Raw genomic sequence first — 18,183 nt, forward strand, 5'->3', positions numbered from 1 at the left:
TTAGGAAAGTGCAGCTAAAATTAAAAAGGACTGCCAATACAAAGGGTTAGTGAAGATATAGAGTTAATGGAAGTCTCATAAATTGTAGGCGAGAACATAAATGACACAATCACTTTGGAAAACAGTTTAGCAGTTTCTTATAAAATTAAAAATACAACTACCTATGACTTATAGGTATTTTCCCAAGAGAAAAGGAAATATATGTCCATGCAAAGATTGAATACTCATAAAAGTTTTATTTGTAAAAGTCAAAAATTGATAAGAACCCCAATGTCCATCCTAGATAAACGGATAAACAAATTGTGTTATATCTATATAATAGACTACTGCTCAGCAATAACAAGGAACAAATTACCAATACAGACAACATGGATAAATCTCAAAAACATCATGCCAAGTGAAAGAAGCTTAAGTCAAAAGGCTACATATTGTACAATTCCATTTACATAACTCTAGAACAGGCAACCCAATCTACCGTGATAGAAAGCAGATCGGTGCATGCCTTGTATGTGCAGCAAGAATGGGAACTGACTCAAAAGAAGCACCAGAGAGATTTAGGGGGTAATAGAATGCTTTATATCTTGATTGTAATGATTGTTAATGGGTACGTGCATTTATCAAAACTCTTCAAACTACATACTTAAAATGGTTTCATTTTAATATATGTACATTATACCTCATTAAAGATGACTTTAAAAAATCAATTAACTACATTAACAAATGAGACAAAAATTATATGATCATCTCAATAAATGTAGAAAAAGCATTTGATAAAATTTACTATCTACTCATGATAAAAAACTCTTAACAACCTTGGAAAAGGAGTAAACTGCCTTAAAAGGTGTCCACTCTACAGAGAAACTAGAGAAAACATTGTGCTTACTGATGAAATGTTGAAAGCTTTCCCTTTGAAACTGAGAATAAGACAAGGATGCCCTCTATCTACTCTTCTATTCAATACTGTACTACAAGTCCTAGCCACTACAATTAGTAAACAAAAACAAATGAGTATAAAGATTAGAAAGAAAGAAAACTTATTCAAAGATATATTTTTATACATAGAAAAGTCCAAAAGAATCTATAGCTAGGGCCGGCCCAGTGGCACAGTAGTTGTTTGCATGTTCCGCTTCGGCAGCCCAGGGTTCGCTGGTTCGGATCCTGGGTGCGGACCTATGTACCACTTGGCAAGCCATGCCATGGCAGGTGTCCCACATACAAAGTAGAGGAAGATGGGCACAGATGTTAGCTCAGCACCAGTCTTCCTCAGCAAAAAGAGGAGGATTGGCAGCAGATGTTATCTAATCTTAGAATGAATGAATAGGTTTAGTAAAGTTGCTGGATACAAAGTAAAAAAAAACAAAAAACAATCGCATTTTAATGTACCAGTAAAAATCCATTACAAAGTAAAATTTTAAGAAGATACCATTTATAATAGCATCACAAAAGATCAGATACCTAGGAATAAATCCAATCTACATGGAAAACTATGAAGAATTGTAACAAAATAAAGAAGACCTAAACCAACAGAGATCCCAATATTCATGCATCAGAAGACTCAATAAAGTATAAATGTTAATTCTCCCGAAATTGATTAACTACCATTCCAATTAAAATTCTAAAATTTTTTGTCAAAATTGACAATGAATTCTGAAATTTATAACACAAATACAAAGTGCCTAAAATATTCCAATACCAAAGAACAACAACTCTGGTGAACATCAAAATTGATATAGCTATAGTAATAAAGACAATGTGGCATTGGCACAAGAATACTCAAATAGACAATAAATTAGAATAGATACCTACACACATACATATATGGACATTTGACTTAAAACAAAAGCGGCGCTGCAGAGCAGTGGGGAAAGTCTTTTCCACAACGTTTAGTAAATTGTATAGCCCTATATTAACAAGTGAAACCTGAGGTCTAATATACCCAATTTACAAAATTCAATTCCAAGAATTATAGATTTAAATGTGAAAGGCAAAACTTTTGGAGTAGGGAGAGTTTAACAGGATACACAAAAAACAGCAGTTATGAAAGAAAAGATTGATAGATTGGATTACATTAAAAAGTTCTGAACATTGAAACCATTGAGAAAATGAAAAGGAAATCAGAGTAAAAGATATTTGCAATAAAATAACAAAAGGCTTATATCCAGGATATATGAAGAATTCCTACAAGTCAACAAGTAACCCAACCCAATATAAAAATGAGCAAGAGATCTCAACAGGCACTTCACTAAAGTGGATATCTAAATGGCCAATAAACATATGAAAACGTGCTCAATCTCATTAGTCATCAAATTAAATGCACCACAAGATATCACTACATACCTAACAGTGGTTAAAATTAAGAAAACTTACAATACTGTGTTGGTGAAGACGTGGAACAACAGAAATTCCCATACATGATTGGTGGAAGTATAAAGTATTAACAATCACCATGTAACATTGGCATTATCTACTGAAGCCGTCTTATCCATACCCTATGACCTACCACCTCTTCTCCTAGGTATACTGCAACAGAATGAGTGCACATGTGCCATCAGGCTACAAGTGAAAGAATATTCATAGCAAGACTACTCACAAAAGCATACAACTGGAAACATCCAAATGTTTACTAACATGGATTAAAATGCAGCAATGAAAATGAACAAACTACGCCTACATCTAACATGGATAAATCTCACATTTTCTGAGCAAAATAACTCAAACACAAAAGATTATGTATTATACAATTTATATATAAACTTCCTTAAGTAAAACTAAGCTATAATTTTAGAAGTCAGGATAGGAGTTACCTTTGGGAACGGGCGGGATAGTGACTGGGATGGACACACAGGGGCAGGGTTTCTGAGGTACCAGCAATACTTCATTTCTTGATCTGGGTGGTGGTTACATAAATCTATTCAGTGAGTTGTTCATTTATTTTACATGCTTTTCCCCATATACATGCTATGTTTCATAATTTTAAAAGTTAAAAAATGGGAAAGAACAGGGAAGTTACAGAAAACTAAAGCTCAAATGCATATGTAAAGATGTTCCTATCATTAGTCCCCAGAGAAATGCAAATTAAAACAAGAAGATATCACTTTACACCTTTTACACTGGCAAAAATGGCTTCATTGTCTCAATTATTGCCAGGGATGTGCACAGGAAGTCTCCTTCACTGATGTTGGCAGCATAGACTGATCAGGCCATTCTGAGGGGTATGTTGTGTGTGTGCATCTCCTATGACCCCACTACTCCACTCCTCATTATATATTCCAAATAATTTCTTACACAGATCCAGAAGGAGTCACGTAGTAGAATGTTTACTACAGTGTTATTTGTGGTGGCAAGGAATTGGTTCCCATTTGGGGTCCATTACTGAAAATGGCATAGATGCAATGTGGTAGTCGCACTCCATGGAGTACTATGCAGAATTAGAAGCAACAAATTAGATAGCAGCACGAACTGATCTTAAAAACATAGTGCTTTATAAAAAAAGACACAGAAGGAGACATAACACAATACCACTCATGTAAATTAAAAATAACTGATACCAAAATGAGATATATTTTTCAAGAACATATAAAAATTAAATGATATATATTAAAGATAGTTAAATTTGGGTGGGGAGGGAAAATGGGAGTAAAGGATGGTGATCAAAGAAAATTTTTTTTAAAGATTTTATTTTTTTCCTTTTTCTCTCCAAAGCCCCCTGGTACACAGTTGTCTATTTTTAGTTGTGGGTCCTTCTAGTTGTGGCATGTGGGATGCTGTCTCAGCATGGCTTGATGAGCGGTGCCATGTCCACGCCCAGGATCTGAACTGGCGAAACCCTGGGCCGCCGCAGCGGAGCGCACAAACTTAACCACTCAGCCAGGGGGCCTGCCCCTCAAAGAAAATTTTTTAAAAGCAAGCAAGAAAAAAATAGCTAGGATCAGACACTAACTTAACCAGATGTAGGACAAACCTACATAATGTGCATCCTGATATGATGCACTAAGAAGGACACAATGTCACTTGTGTGGTATTCTTGCCAAACGTGCAAAACCGAATTTAAGCAGAAGGAATCCTCAGAGAAATCCAAATTGAGGGCTATTTTATGAAATAACTGGCTTGTACTCTTCAAAAATGTCAGTCACAAAAGACAAAGGGGGACTGAGGAACTGTTCCAGGTTAAAGGAGTCTAGAGACATGACAACTAAACATGGGATCTGAGATCGGATCTTGAACTAGAAATAGGACAACAGTGAGACAAATGGTGAAATCCGAATAGTGTCTAGATTATAGTAGCACATTGATGTTAATTTCCTGAGTTAATAACTGTAGTTACATAAGATATTAACATCTGGGATACCGACAGAGCATGCAAACACTCTCCATATAATTTTTAAGATATAATTCACATATCATAAAGTTCACCCCTTTAAAGTGTACAATTCAGTGGTCTTTAGTATATTCACAAAGTTATACAAACTTCACTGGAATGTTAAATTCCAGAATATTTTCATCACCCCAAAGAGAAACTCTATACCCATTAGCAGTCACTCCCCACTCCCTCCTTCCTCCAGCCCCTGGCAACCATTCACCTACTATCTCTCTCTAGACTTGCCTATTCTGGACATTTCACACAACTGAAATCATACTGATCTGTTGTATCTGGCTTCTTTCACTTAGTGTAACGTTTTGAAGGTTCGTCCATGTTGTAACACGCATTAGTACCTTCATCTCTTTTTATGGCTGAATAATATTCCATTGTATGGATATACCATTTTTTGTTTATCTATTCATCAGTTGGTGGGCATTTGGGTTGTTTCCACCTTTTGGCTACTATGAATAGGAACAGTGATGCTGTGAACATGTGTGTACATATATTTGTTTAAGTACTTGTTTTCAGTTCTTTTGGGTGTATACCTCAGAGTAGAAGTGCTCGGTCATATGGTAACTCCATTTAACTTTTTGAGGGACTGCCAAACTTCTAAAACAGCTGCCCCGTTTTAAACTCCTGCCAGCACTGTCTTTATATTATTTTTGTAATTTTTTTAAACTCTGAAATTGTATCAAAATGTAAAGTTAAAAACAAAGAATATAGCCAGGTTGCTGTGCCTCTTCTAGGAAGAGCCAACACACCAATGTCCATCTCTTCCTGGGTCCCACAAAGTGAGAGAAAAAGTTAAGAGAAAGTGAGCAAACAAGCCCATAGTCATTTGCACCTTCAATCTTGCTTTGGGGATCAATTCAATACTGGCACATCAGACTTGAGAGGGAAATGAAAACCTGACCATGTAACTAGGGAGTTCTTCATCCCAGGGCTCACTGTAGACACTGTCTTGTTTAACGACAGTCAAAGGGACTCAAAGAACATCACAAGTATGGGAGTGGAGATGGGAGAAAATTGTCCCTTTGATAATTATGATTTATTAAAAATAACCAAGCTGCCCAGAGGCCTTTATCACTCTTTAAAGGCTGTCAAATACCTCAAGTGGAATAATTTTCTCTTCCCAGGGCCAGTGGCTTAGGTACAAAACAGATGATGGAACTCATTGGTGGACAAGAAGCCAAAAGACACACGTACAAAAAAAGCACAATCTTCTAAAAGCTCCAAGCCATTAACTTTATTTTTACTGAATTCAGCATGGGGTGACAAAAATGCATTATATCATTACAATCAACTTTTACATGCAGACATTTATCTTTGCATTCCTTAAATTCATTTTCTATTTTATATCTGGTAATTCATATTAATTTAAAATACATGATTTCTTACTAAAAATCTCCAGTTCATAAAACCAAGGGTTTATAACTTCTCCTTAAAATGTTATATTCCTTTATTATTGAAAATTCAATGGTTTAAATTGCTAGGCTTTTTTAAATGTTTAAAGGATTAAGTTTATTTACCAGGAGCAGACAAACAAAACATAATATAAAAATAGCTTTCCAGAAGCTATTCCCATTCTTTTCTTCCCTTTCTCCTGAAAACTGGTGTTTTATCTTTACAAGTTCTCTGTCATTCCATCGGAAAGCTGCTCTTCTTCCGGTTTCCTAAGAGATGGTGAACAGTGGCAAAAAATCCGCTTTACCTAAATTCCAGAGCTCATTTCAGAGAGCAAATGATGGGGTGGGATGTTGGGGCAGAGTAAGAGATACAGATTCTGGTGAGACTGAGAGTCATTCACAAAAGTTACAGGGCTGTGGTGAAGGGAGAACAAAAACAAACTGGGTTCTCACAAGTGGGCGACAAGTCAAAATGACAGGAATGGTGAGGTAGCAGGGCAGTGTGATTAGGCCCACTGGTGCTATGCCTTCTGATAGTAGTTCTGAACAGAAACCAGACTATAATTAACAATAACATGTAGGTAATTAATCTTTGAAAGTTGAGGCAAAGAAGGAAGGATGGCATTAGACCTTGTCGCTGGTTTATTCAGTTTCTTAGGCTGATGTGTGAGACCATCTTGGGTGAAATCTTAACAAAATCATTCTTTGCTAAGATGATCAGCTCTCATAGGGTTCTTTCTCTGCACTCTCCAATGATAGAGCCCACTGGTTCATGCCTCCTGGAAAACAGTTATTCTAAAACAGTATAGGTAAAGCACTGATGAGACGGCCTTGGAGAACATGTTTCCAGGTAGCCTGAAACCCAGCAGACAATGTAGCTGTTGCCCAAGAAACACAGAAATCTACATTGTATGCCAGGTTCATGCCCCAGACCTGGATGTTGGGCCTGCAAGTTCTCCCCACATAAGACTTCAACACAATTCCCTGCTGCATTCAAGATTTCTTGTATTTATCCTCTTTACCACAGGACAAGACAACCACAAGTCAGAAGGCACTGTTGGGACTTATCTGCTACAAGTGAAATTTCCTTAAAGTGTCATACCAACAAGTCGTCATTATTTAATCACATTATTTTGAGAATGCCATCTAAAAGTCGAGAGATGAAAAGAGACAGGTGGATGGATGGATGGATAGATGGACAGATGAGAGAGACAAGATAAGATAGATGGGTAGGTAGATAGACAGATAAACAAATAGGTAGATAATGTTGTGACCAAGTGATTGATTTATAGATAGATAGATAAACAGACGGGTGGGCAGGTAGGTAGATACATAGATAGATGGTTTTGTGACCAAATGATACCTTCCACAGGGAGAAGAGAGAGAGAAAAAAAGAAAATCCATGGATAAAATATCCACATTCCTCCCTCTTGTGGTTGAAATCAAATACATCTCATCATTTATAAAACCTTGATGGTTCCCATACTCCAGCTAATGGTGGAAGACTTACCACCCAGAGCTTAACTCTGTATGTGTATATGTCTGTGTAAATCAAGGTAAACCTTTCATTATTAAAGACGTCCCAGTAATCTTGCTCAGGACACTGTAACAGAAGCTAGAAGATGCCATCAGAGACCCAGTAGCCAGATGTAGCTGCTGATTACAAAAGACAGGATCTACACTGGCTACTGAGCCATTGAGGGTACCTACACTTTCCAGCAGCTAGATGATCCACAGCCTTCCGGGGAGGGGCTCTGTGGAAGGAAAGAGAAGACATCAATCCTGGAAACTTATGTGGAAATGGTATCCAGAGATTTCAATTGCATATTTTCTTTATTGACGTTCTGACAATAATCCCATGTATGCAGTTTAAAACAACCTCTAGATTTGCTCACTTACTCAACAGATATTGAGTGATAGTGAGTAAAGTGTCAGATACTTTCTCAGGTGCTAGAGATCCAGCAGCGAACAAAAAAGATGAAAATCCTTGCCCTTCTGGAGTGTACATGATTATGAGAAAATCTACAATTGATTATTTGGCATGCTTTTGCAGTAAAATGTAATATATATACAAATATGAAAAACAAGTAAGCAAGCAAAAAACCCAATCCATCATTTTATCGTGGCCTTGGAGCATTTTTGTTTGCTTCATTCTACTTTAACTTGGGTAATCTAGCAATGATGCACATATGTAAAATAAATTGCGGTAAAAAATATTGTTTCCTGCTATAAAATTGAGGATGATACAGTTATTTCCACCAAATGTCTAAAATACCAAAGAAAACTGCAGAAAAAAGTTACAAAGTATTCAAAACAGCAGCTTACCAGAATGTCAGTTCCAAGCTTTCCTTCCATAATACAATGTAGATATTAAAAATGTTAGAGGATGGGTGTCCTCCCCATAGATTCATTCATTCATTCATTCAGCCCAGAAATGTCTACTGAGTGCCTCCTCCATACTTTATGCGAGGCACTAGGGATGTGACACTGAACAAAGTCCCTGCACTCATGGAACTGGGAGTCTAAAATTTAAGGTGCAGGAAAGACAAAATAGAAACTCGACAGATATGTACGGCCATTTCATAGAATAATGCAATGAAGAGGAATGCTATTTTCCATAAGGTAGTCAGGGAAAGCCTCATTCTGGGTGTGACATTTGAGCAGATCGCTGAAGGAAGAGGAGGAGAATGGTGCAAGCACCTGGAGAGAAAGAACACCACGGAGAGAGGCAAGAGTCAGAACAAGAGCCCCAAAGCAGGAAAAAGCCTGGTGTCTTGGAGAAGGCATTCTTACATTAGCACATGACCGCTGTGCCAGTTATTGTTTTTGACTTTTAGAATTATTCTAGAACGTAAATAACTATGCAACTTTGTTCCAAGTAGACTCATTTTAGAATTCTGCCTTCTTATGAATTTAAAATGCTTTGGCTATTACTTTAAAAAGATTTAGGAAAGCTGTCATCAATTGGAAGAAAGGCTGTATTTAAGAACTTTAAATTAGTACAATTTGACTGGACATGCAGCTGGACCACAGAATGACATTCAAATATTTACTGCCAAGAAAGTGGCTTTTTGAAAAAAATGTGTTAGCTATAAGAAAAGATGACCAGCTTTCTGGGAGCTCTAAATATATAAATTTTAAGGGAATGACAACTATTTAATCACTGACATCTAATTTTAAGAGGGAACTCACTTGCCAAGTTATGGTGTTTCACCAGGTGGTTAGCTCTTAGGGGAGGAGAAGGGTGGAATTTATATGGTGAAGTAGGTTTTTGTTTGATTGCTTTTTTTTCTTTTTAAGTAAATTAAAACCATCTCTATCTATGAAGTCTATTTTGGCATTGCCTAGAAGGCGGGGCATACATACCAAAGTGGGGGAAAAAATCTGCTTGTACAGGTTTGGTTGAATCTTACCCTCAATGTAAAACAAAGCATTTATAGAACACAGAAATTTACATTTCATAAACCCCTAAAACCAAATGTTCACAACTCTACTTTTATGAATAAGACTGACAATTAAAGTGGGGCAAGGGTTTAGCCAAAATCCAAAGGATCATCTTCTATAAATTTTGGTCTATATTTAGATTAGAAGAATGGTATTTTTTAATTCTCAAAGCTTGCCCTATCTATCCTCCAAATCTTCCTAAATCTAAAGAACTGTAAAGTTAGGATTTCTTCTACTTTTAAATTCATCTAGGCAATATGAAAAGGAAAAACTGTAAATGAATTTTATTAAAGGCCACTCTATGGATTAGTGTCAACCACCAACCAATAATACACATTGTTAAGGCTTATTAAAGTATAGAGAATAGAATATACAAGGAATAAAAGTCAAAGAAAAGAAATAGGGTCTAACTAAAAATGTCACTTTACATAATTCTATTATCTATCAATTAAGAGGACAACTAGGCCCCGGCGAGGGGTGACAGAACTATAACCAAGGTCCTCGCTACTCAAGACCCAATCAGAATGCAAACAAACAAAACAAAGACAATACTTAAAAAACTCCCATTCATTCTAGCTAAAGACCATTTATTTGAGGTACTCATAATGGGACAGAGGTTTTAAAGGGAGGAAAAGACTGATTAAAAGTTAAGCCTGCCACCTGCTGTTGGAAAGCCTGCTTGGAACTGGGATAAAGACCATTTCTTGAAACGGTAACCTAGAATTTGAAGAGCTTACCCTCCAGAATTAGAACAGAGGTGACCTATAAATCAAACCAAGAAGTAAAGAAAGTCATTGATGTTTAAAGCCAAGATGACAGATATAAAATGACATTCTCATCAAAGTTTCACTAGAAATGAAAGAAACGCTGCTTTGTGGGTCATTCACTAAAGGAAGAGTGGACTTACCCTGTCTTTTTAAGGGATCATACTGATAATTCTATTTTGCCCACCAAAAGTATCCCAACCTTTAGAAATTGTAGTTTTTAGAAAGAAATTTTGACCCCAAACACTAAATGTGGAAGTAAATGAAGAGGGATGAACAATTTCATAGCACTGCCAGAACGTTAACATTACCAAGTCAAAGTTGTAAAGTTTGGCTCTGGATGTCCGCCTCCAACCTCTATCCATGATATTTCATATACTTTAGTGCACATACCAGAAGACTTCTGTAAATAGGAATACAGTCAACTCCTAAAACATATTTATGGCAACAAAGTCAGAGTTTACTTTAGAAACAAACAAAAACTGCCTCCCATGGGGTAGACCTCATACTAAGTGTTCTTACCACACACACACACACACACACACCCCACACAGGTACAAGGAAATTCTGAGAGGTGTTGGATATGTCCATTACACCTTGATTGTGGCGATAGTATCACGGGTGTTTGCATATACCCAAACTCATCAAATTATACACATTAAATATATATACTTCTTTGTATATCAATTATACCTCAATAAAGTTGTTTATAAAAACAATGTACCTCCCACGTGGTTAAGAACAAAAAGCTTAATTAACTCTAACTATAGCCCAGGAAAGAAATGCACACATATACACACAGTGTGCCGTGGGGTGAAATTATGCCAGAGGAAAAACCAACCTTTTAAATACAGGTGTCTAATTAAAGTACATTCTTGTGAACTTGGATTCCTTTTGTGTTATGCTAGACTATTTGAGCCACGGTCTCACCATAACCAGCACGTGGTCGCAGCCCATCCAGCTCTTGCATACCTGAGATCCTGTGACCACACCAACCAAAAACATTTGCACCAGCTGATGGTCACTTGATTCGCACATAACTCTATTTAGTAAATTGTTCTGCGAGTCAACGTGAAGACTGAGGTGAACATTTTCTGAGACGTTCCTGCTCAAGACATTTTTTTAAAAAGATATTCCCTGCCAGAGAATTCTAGTCTGAACAGGCCTGGGAAGGGATGGGGCTGGCACAAGATACTAAAACAAACTTCTAAAGGCGAAACCACTCACAGCCCATAAAGGCAGACTCAGACTAGTTTTTTAAAAATAATATTCAGCAATTAGGCGTATGCCTTTAATCCTTCTCAACGAAAATCAAATTTTTTAAAAGAATCATTGGATGAAAACATGAATCATTTAACTCATTAAAAAACAGAGAAAAAGGATAGTTTCTACCTAAGTAAAAGCCTTTTTATGGACAAGTTCCAGAAATTAACTGCACTAAATCCACATGCAAAGATATCTCTCTCTGTCACTCTCCCCTTCTCTGAAAGAAACCCCTAAGACATTCTGTTCATACAATGTCGGTGGTGTGCAACAGTGGTGAGGAATTCTTATCATTGAAAAAGAAGAAGTAAAATAATTTGCATTCTATCAATGCTTAGTAAACAAAAAAAAGAATATCAAAATAAGGTAAATGCTTTCTAAACCTGTAAATGATAGAAAAACCAGTCAGTTCCCCCAAGAACTCCTGACTTAGACTTTTATTTAATAACAATTAATCCATTATTGTTCTACGCTATTACTGGGTCATTCTAAATTTGGTCTCATTTCTAATCCTTGTGCTGTTTTCTAAAGGCATCGACATCACATACACCTAATATTGCAGGTTTCATTTATAATCAAATCTCCTGCAAGTTTCTGCTTTTGCCGCTGTACAAAACTCCTTTTGTCATTGAATGTTCCCATGAGACAATATTCTTTGTTTGGTCTTCCTTGACTCTTCCCATCAAGTTTCACTGAGCTCAGATGGACTGAAGGAGGAGCAAATATTTGGCCTCTGCACACTGCTCACCCAGCTCCTCTTCTCCCTCTGCCGAGTCCAGCTCAGAGACTCTTCTGGAATTCTAAAGGGCCTTCCCGGAGTCCTCCAGAAAGTTAGCTGCATGCTACTACTCAAGGCTGGCTCCTGATCACTCAGTCTGTGTCTCAGCCAGAAACACAAGCCAAATTGCTCTTTAAATATTTGTTTAGAAATGTGTCTCCCATGAGAACAGGAGCTCTTTGAGGGTAAGAATTGAGTTTTTTTCTCTTGAGATTCTCCAGGTACTAGCACAGTACATTGGATCATAGTAATCTTTTCGCAAATATTTGTCACATAAAGAAATCTGAGTGAAGTACCTGACACCTGTACTGATACACTTCAAAAACACCAAAAAACAGTGGCCGAGTTTCTCAATTTCAGGAAAATTCTTATATTTCCTTATTCTTTAAACATGACTCACTTCCCATCTTAGTTTTATGGTATCTTTCTTTAAGATATATGGGTATTTACAGGATCAAGCTATTTGCAGAGGAGTGTATTTTCCTAACAGAAGTGTGGGCTAGTGAAAGCACTGTCTTCAAGTGAACGTTTCTATACAATCCCAGTCTGTAGCACAGAAGAATCTTTGGGGTTCAGGAAGGCTATTCTAACTGCCTTCATCAGTGCATGTACTAAGGAAACACGACCTACTCTAGTGAAATGAAAAACATCAAGACAATTGAACAGGTAATGGTAGGGGAAGAGGAGAGGAGAATAGAAGAAAGAAAAGAACAAGGGGAACATCCATATGTTGCAATTTCTTTAGCTTGTGATGGTTATAAAATGAATTATATTGTAATTAAATGAAGCCTCTTCCAAAAACCATAGATGTCTACCAGAAGCTAACATTGGGCATCAACTATTATGAGGTTTATGGTAGTATGCTGCTGTCAAAATTATGCGATTTGTGTAAATGGCTCATATCACAAAGGAGAGAAGGAGAGAGAGCTAACAGATGAAGAGTGAAAATTTGGAGGGGCTAAGAAAAATGATTTGAAAAGGACAGAGGGCTAAGTGTATATCCCATACTTAGTGACACTATCTGATGACCTAGCGGCTACAACACCCACAAGATATCCAGCAAAGAGGAGCAGGATGAAAAGGTGGATTCTACTTGTGTAACAAAGATAAAATGGAAAAGTTAATTGAGATTTATAAAGAAAGACTGTTCTGATATGTGTTAAATGAAGAAAAAAGGGGGAAATGGCTATTTTTTACCTTCTAGAGAATGGAAGAAAGACAGTAGTATAAAGTTCTAACGTACACATCAAGTATTTGCTCCCAGAGTGGTCACCACCCAGCTGGTAGTAAGGAAACCAAGTGTTACGGTGGTAACAACTCAGTACAAACCAAGGGCCACGAAGTCTTGATGACAACATTTTTCTTCCCCTTATTCTCTCCTTATTGATGCTGGATTACATCTATGTTCACAGTGGAGGGTTTTTGACAGTGTATGGATGGTTCTGTAGAGCAAATATAAGTGTTCAGAGAAACAAAAAGTCAGATTCAAAAAACCGTCAAAACATCAAGCTCTCAGCTTACGATTGGAGATGATTTTTGAGATGGTCTACAAAAGTAGTCTGGAATGTAAAAAGGAAAAGGGATACTAAAGAGAGAAGGCCATTGAAAGTGACAAAGAGCAAGGAAGACAGAAGTCGGTCAATATAGCCAAGGAGAAAAGGGATGCAAGAGAAGCCCAACACCCAGCCACAACACCGAGGCATTCAGAAATGAGGCAACAGCTTCATGGGCATCCTCTACCAACTAGGTCTAAGTGGGAAGGTTATCAGTTGGAGAAAACCAGAAGGTTGGGAGGGGAAGGATACAGGAGGAGTGTTTCTCAGGAGCATAAAAAAAAAAGTTAGAAAAGGTGAGCATCCGGAGTCCAAGAGAAAGGGAAGATTATTCATAGGCCTGGGCAAAGTCAAGAGATGAAGGAAGGAAGTCTTTCTTCCTGTGCGGGGTGCAGGGAGCAGCAGTGGCCAACTTTATCGCTAGGTTGAAAGGGGAAATAACAGAAACAAAACTGCTGTTTATATTGATGGTAAGTAACACAGGGGAAATCTGGTTCCTCTTTCTATGAGTGGAGAAAAGAGGTCAGGAGAGGTACTTGGCACTAAAGGATAGTATAACCTTGAAAGGACTGGCTCAAAGAGGACAAGAGAATGTGTACATGCGCGTGTATGTGTGTCGGGGGGTGTTATTCTAGGGGAGTGTGAATGGCATTGTGCTGTAGGAGTAACTTGCAGTCAGAAAAGAACAACAAAACCCTCTCATTTAGAGAAAATGGCAGGGCATAAGGAGCTCAAAAATGAAGGGTAATCCTCAACTTCTAATGAGAACACACTAGACCTAAGTTGGCAATGCTGGAAGAGTTGTGAGCCTCGGAGCCTGATGAGCAACCCCAATATGACAAGGCAGGAATGATCTCAACTCACCTAAGTCCAGAATTGTCTAGTCCTCTTCCTGACTCAGCATCCCTAACCCTGCCTGTTCGTTCTCCTGCCTCCCATTCCCAGCTGGTAGGCAATGGCATCGAAACTGTTCAAATTTCTCACTGACAACTAGTATTCATTCTGACATTATCTCTCCTATAAGTCTTACTCTGATTATTAAACTTTCTGGAGTCTGGGGAATGAACTGTGAAAGAAAAAACATCTATACAATGCTAATTGTTTTCATGCTAAGAGGTCCAACTCATCCTACTACTGGGATCACTAACAGTTAACACAAACCCTACGCTGACAGGAGAAAGCTGTTGTGTACATTACTTTTCTTTCATATCTGCCCCTATGGAAGCCAGGATGGGCCACGGAATTAGGGATGGAATAAATGGAAGTACTTAAAAGGGTAGAATCTAGAGGATTTGGTGAAAAAATAAAAACAAAAAAAAATAGGGACTCCCTCAATTGAGATTCATCCTTAGACAAAACCTTACAATCTTTGTGCTCTCATATTATTATATCACCTGATTTTCTAAGGTTAATATAAACCTGAATGAATTGTAAAATCATGAATAAAAAGTTTAGAGACTGGAACTCTCAAGATCAAATCAAGAAAACAAGTCACATTTTGTTTTAGACGTGCCAGTATGGACAGACAGAAAACCCTTAGGAAAACTGTCATTTTACCAATACATCAAATAACAGGTTACCAAACAGCACTTCTCAAAGTGTATTCTTTGGAGTAGTAGACCCAAGAGATGATTCACAAAAAAACAGTTCTTTGAATCCATTAAATTGGGGAAATGCTGTAGATGTACCATAAGTTCTTCTTGAAGTTTCAAAATAAATATAAAAGGTTCTGAGAAGTCCTGCAGGAAATAAACCTGTTTAATGTTAGTCAACTCAGCTTTTCCTGAACTCATTTGACCACAGAATTTTTTTGCCGTCTCCTGAAAATGTGTTTTGTGACCTGCCATCCTAGAGAGTACTAAAGGCTGTAGCTGGTCCCCACGTGGTTTATCACATAGGCAGGGCAGAAGGATGGGTGGCAACAGACCCACCGAGAATTCTCCCAAGGCAGGTGCCTCAAACCAGGATTGTAAAAGGGAAGAGGGTACTGAAGAGAAAGGGCCACTAAAAGTGACAAAGAGTGAGAGATGTCAGTCAACACAGGGAGAGAGGAGAGGGGTGCCAGACATGGGCCAATCTTCTTGGCTAAGTACACCTTAATGTCACCTGCTTTTCATTCTGTTTTGTCTCCTTTTAAAGCGACCAGTTTCAGTCACCAGGACCCAACTAATGACTGCTTAATATCTTTCGAAGAAGAATTAAAATTGTCCAGTACACAAGATAGCATTTATTATAAAACTTTTCAATCTTGATGGAAGCAATGGTACAACTAATGGAATTAAGTTCTCATGTTTCCCTGTTGGTTTTACAAAGCCACTCACTCAGTACCGTGCCATCAGTAATCAGGCCTGATGAGGACAATTACATGGTAAATATCAACACCCGCTGTGTATACAGTGCTGTTCAGCTACCATGGCTCTTTCACATATGAGTCTTTGACCCTTACAACAACCTTGTGAAGACTATGGTTGTGTTATTATCCATTTACAGATGGGGAAACAGGATTAGAGGGGATCATTGCCATGAACACTTCATACACAAATAGAAGGGACTCTAATAACTGCCTGACAAATTGAGGAGCAAAGAGTCCTGGGCAGATACTCAATGACATGAGTTTGGGGAAGCAGCAAGGTATAGTAGGGAGAATGGTGATCTCTGCCCAAGAAGACAAGGACTCTGTGATCCAGGCAAACAGCTTGGCTTCTCTGGGTCTCAGTTTGCTCCCCAAGCAAATGAGGATAATGTTGATCCTACCTATAATGAGATCATTGAAATGATCACACAAAATGAGATTTATTAAAGTACTTCATCAATTTTCATGCACTCTGCAAACAAAAGAGTTTTATTTCTCTCACAATGGTGGAATCTGAAGGTGGTATTTTCATGTCTTAACTTTGCAATCTGAACCTTGCCTCAGATCCTTTAGCCCTCACTGTACAAGTGCTACAGTAGTTGTGTTTAAGTGCAAATGCTTATAAGCCAGGCAGGCAGCTGGCCCCACAGTGCTGGACAAGATACTTCCTGAACCACTTATTTCAATGCCTTGTAAACAGGAGGAACCAAAGCTATCACATTTATTACGTACACAGTTTAACTTTGGCTTCTCATCTATGCTAGAAGGTTATATTTCTATCCTTAAACCATTAAAACTTCGTCTTTTTTTCCCCAAGAGATGCTGAGTTTTTACTTTGCCAAATAAGGGCATTTTTAAAGCCTCCATCTACTACAACAGTGATGGCTCATTTTTTTTTTAATTGAAGAATAACTAACATAATAAAATGCACATACTTAAAGTGTACAATTTGATAAGTTTTGACATACGTACACACTCATGAAATCACCACCACAATCAAGATAGTGAAATTATCCACCAGCCCCAAAGTTTCCTTGTGGCCCTTTTGTAATCCCTCCTACTTGCCATCCCTACCTTCCCCACGCCAAGCAACCACTGATCTGCTGTCTGTCATTAGAGATTTCTTTGCGTTTTCTAGAATGTTATACAAATGGAGTCATACAGTACATACTCTTTCTGTTTTTTGTCTGACTTCTTTCACTTAGTGCAGGGTCATCCATGCTGTTGACTGTATCAATAGCTTACTCCTCATTACTGAGTAGTACATCATATGGATACCCCATGATTTGTCGATCCATTCACTTATTGATGGACACTAGGGTTGTTTCCAGTTTTCAGCTATTATTTTAAAACTGCCGTAAACATCCATGTACAAGTCTTTGTATAGACATATGCTTTCTTTTCTCTAGAAGTGGAATATCTGGATCATACGGTGGGTGTATGTTTAACATTTTAAGAAACTGCCCAACTGTCTTCCAAAATGTTTGTACCATTTTACATTTCTACCTAAATGTATTATGAGAGTTCTAGATCCTCCACAAACTTGTCAACACTTGGTAAGGTTGGCTTTTTTCATTGTAGCCATTCAAGTAGGGGTGTAGTGGTATCTCACTGTCATTTTGATTTGCATTTCCCTAATGATTAATGATGTTGAGTATCTTTTCATGTACTTGTCATTTGTGTATCTTCTTTGATGAACTGTCTGTTCAAACCATTTGCTCATTTTTTTCTATGTTGTTTTCTTACTACTGAGAACTCCATCAGTTTTAATGAGCGGTGCAAGACTGATAACTACGGAATTCAATTGAACTTTTACATAATTCATGAGTAGATAAGAGGATAAAAAATTCATAGTGATTATTTTCTAAAACCTATGCTGAACTAAAACATTCTCTAAATATTATGACAAACTTGAAATTATTTTAAAGCTTGAAAAAGATTTAATTATTTTTATCAGTATTGCTTCTAAGTCTACGTAGGTTCAGAACTTAATTAGTAAATAAAATAATCATATTTCCATGTACTCTAGTGGTACCTAAACCCATCATAGTTATTCCTCAGTGCATTAGCTAAAATCACCAAAGCTTCTGTCCCTAAGCCATATTTCATGCTTTGTACTAATTATAGTCTAATCCCAGAAGATTCCACTTTACAAAAATAATTTATGTCAAACTTGTGCCCACATTCAAAACCTGATGAAGACTAAAACCTTTATCACATTGTTTGTACTAACAGCAACAGCTAAAATGTGATTTGCAAGCA

At 37.5% G+C, this 18,183-nt stretch overlaps 1 protein-coding gene across 1 annotated transcript in view; it reads right to left on the minus strand.

Moving 5' to 3' along the window:
- Positions 1-7,461: 7,461 nt before the first annotated feature.
- LOC103564763 (uncharacterized) overlaps positions 7,462-18,183 on the minus strand; it is a 95,455-nt gene continuing 84,733 nt past the window's right edge. Inside the window, exon 6 of the mRNA XM_070603358.1 lies at positions 7,462-7,520. The gene's annotated coding sequence lies outside the window, so the exon portion shown is untranslated. The remainder of the gene's footprint in view (positions 7,521-18,183) is intronic.

The sequence above is a fragment of the Equus przewalskii genome, chromosome X, assembly GCF_037783145.1.
Source record: "Equus przewalskii isolate Varuska chromosome X, EquPr2, whole genome shotgun sequence".
In the NCBI taxonomy this organism is placed as follows: domain Eukaryota; kingdom Metazoa; phylum Chordata; class Mammalia; order Perissodactyla; family Equidae; genus Equus; species Equus przewalskii.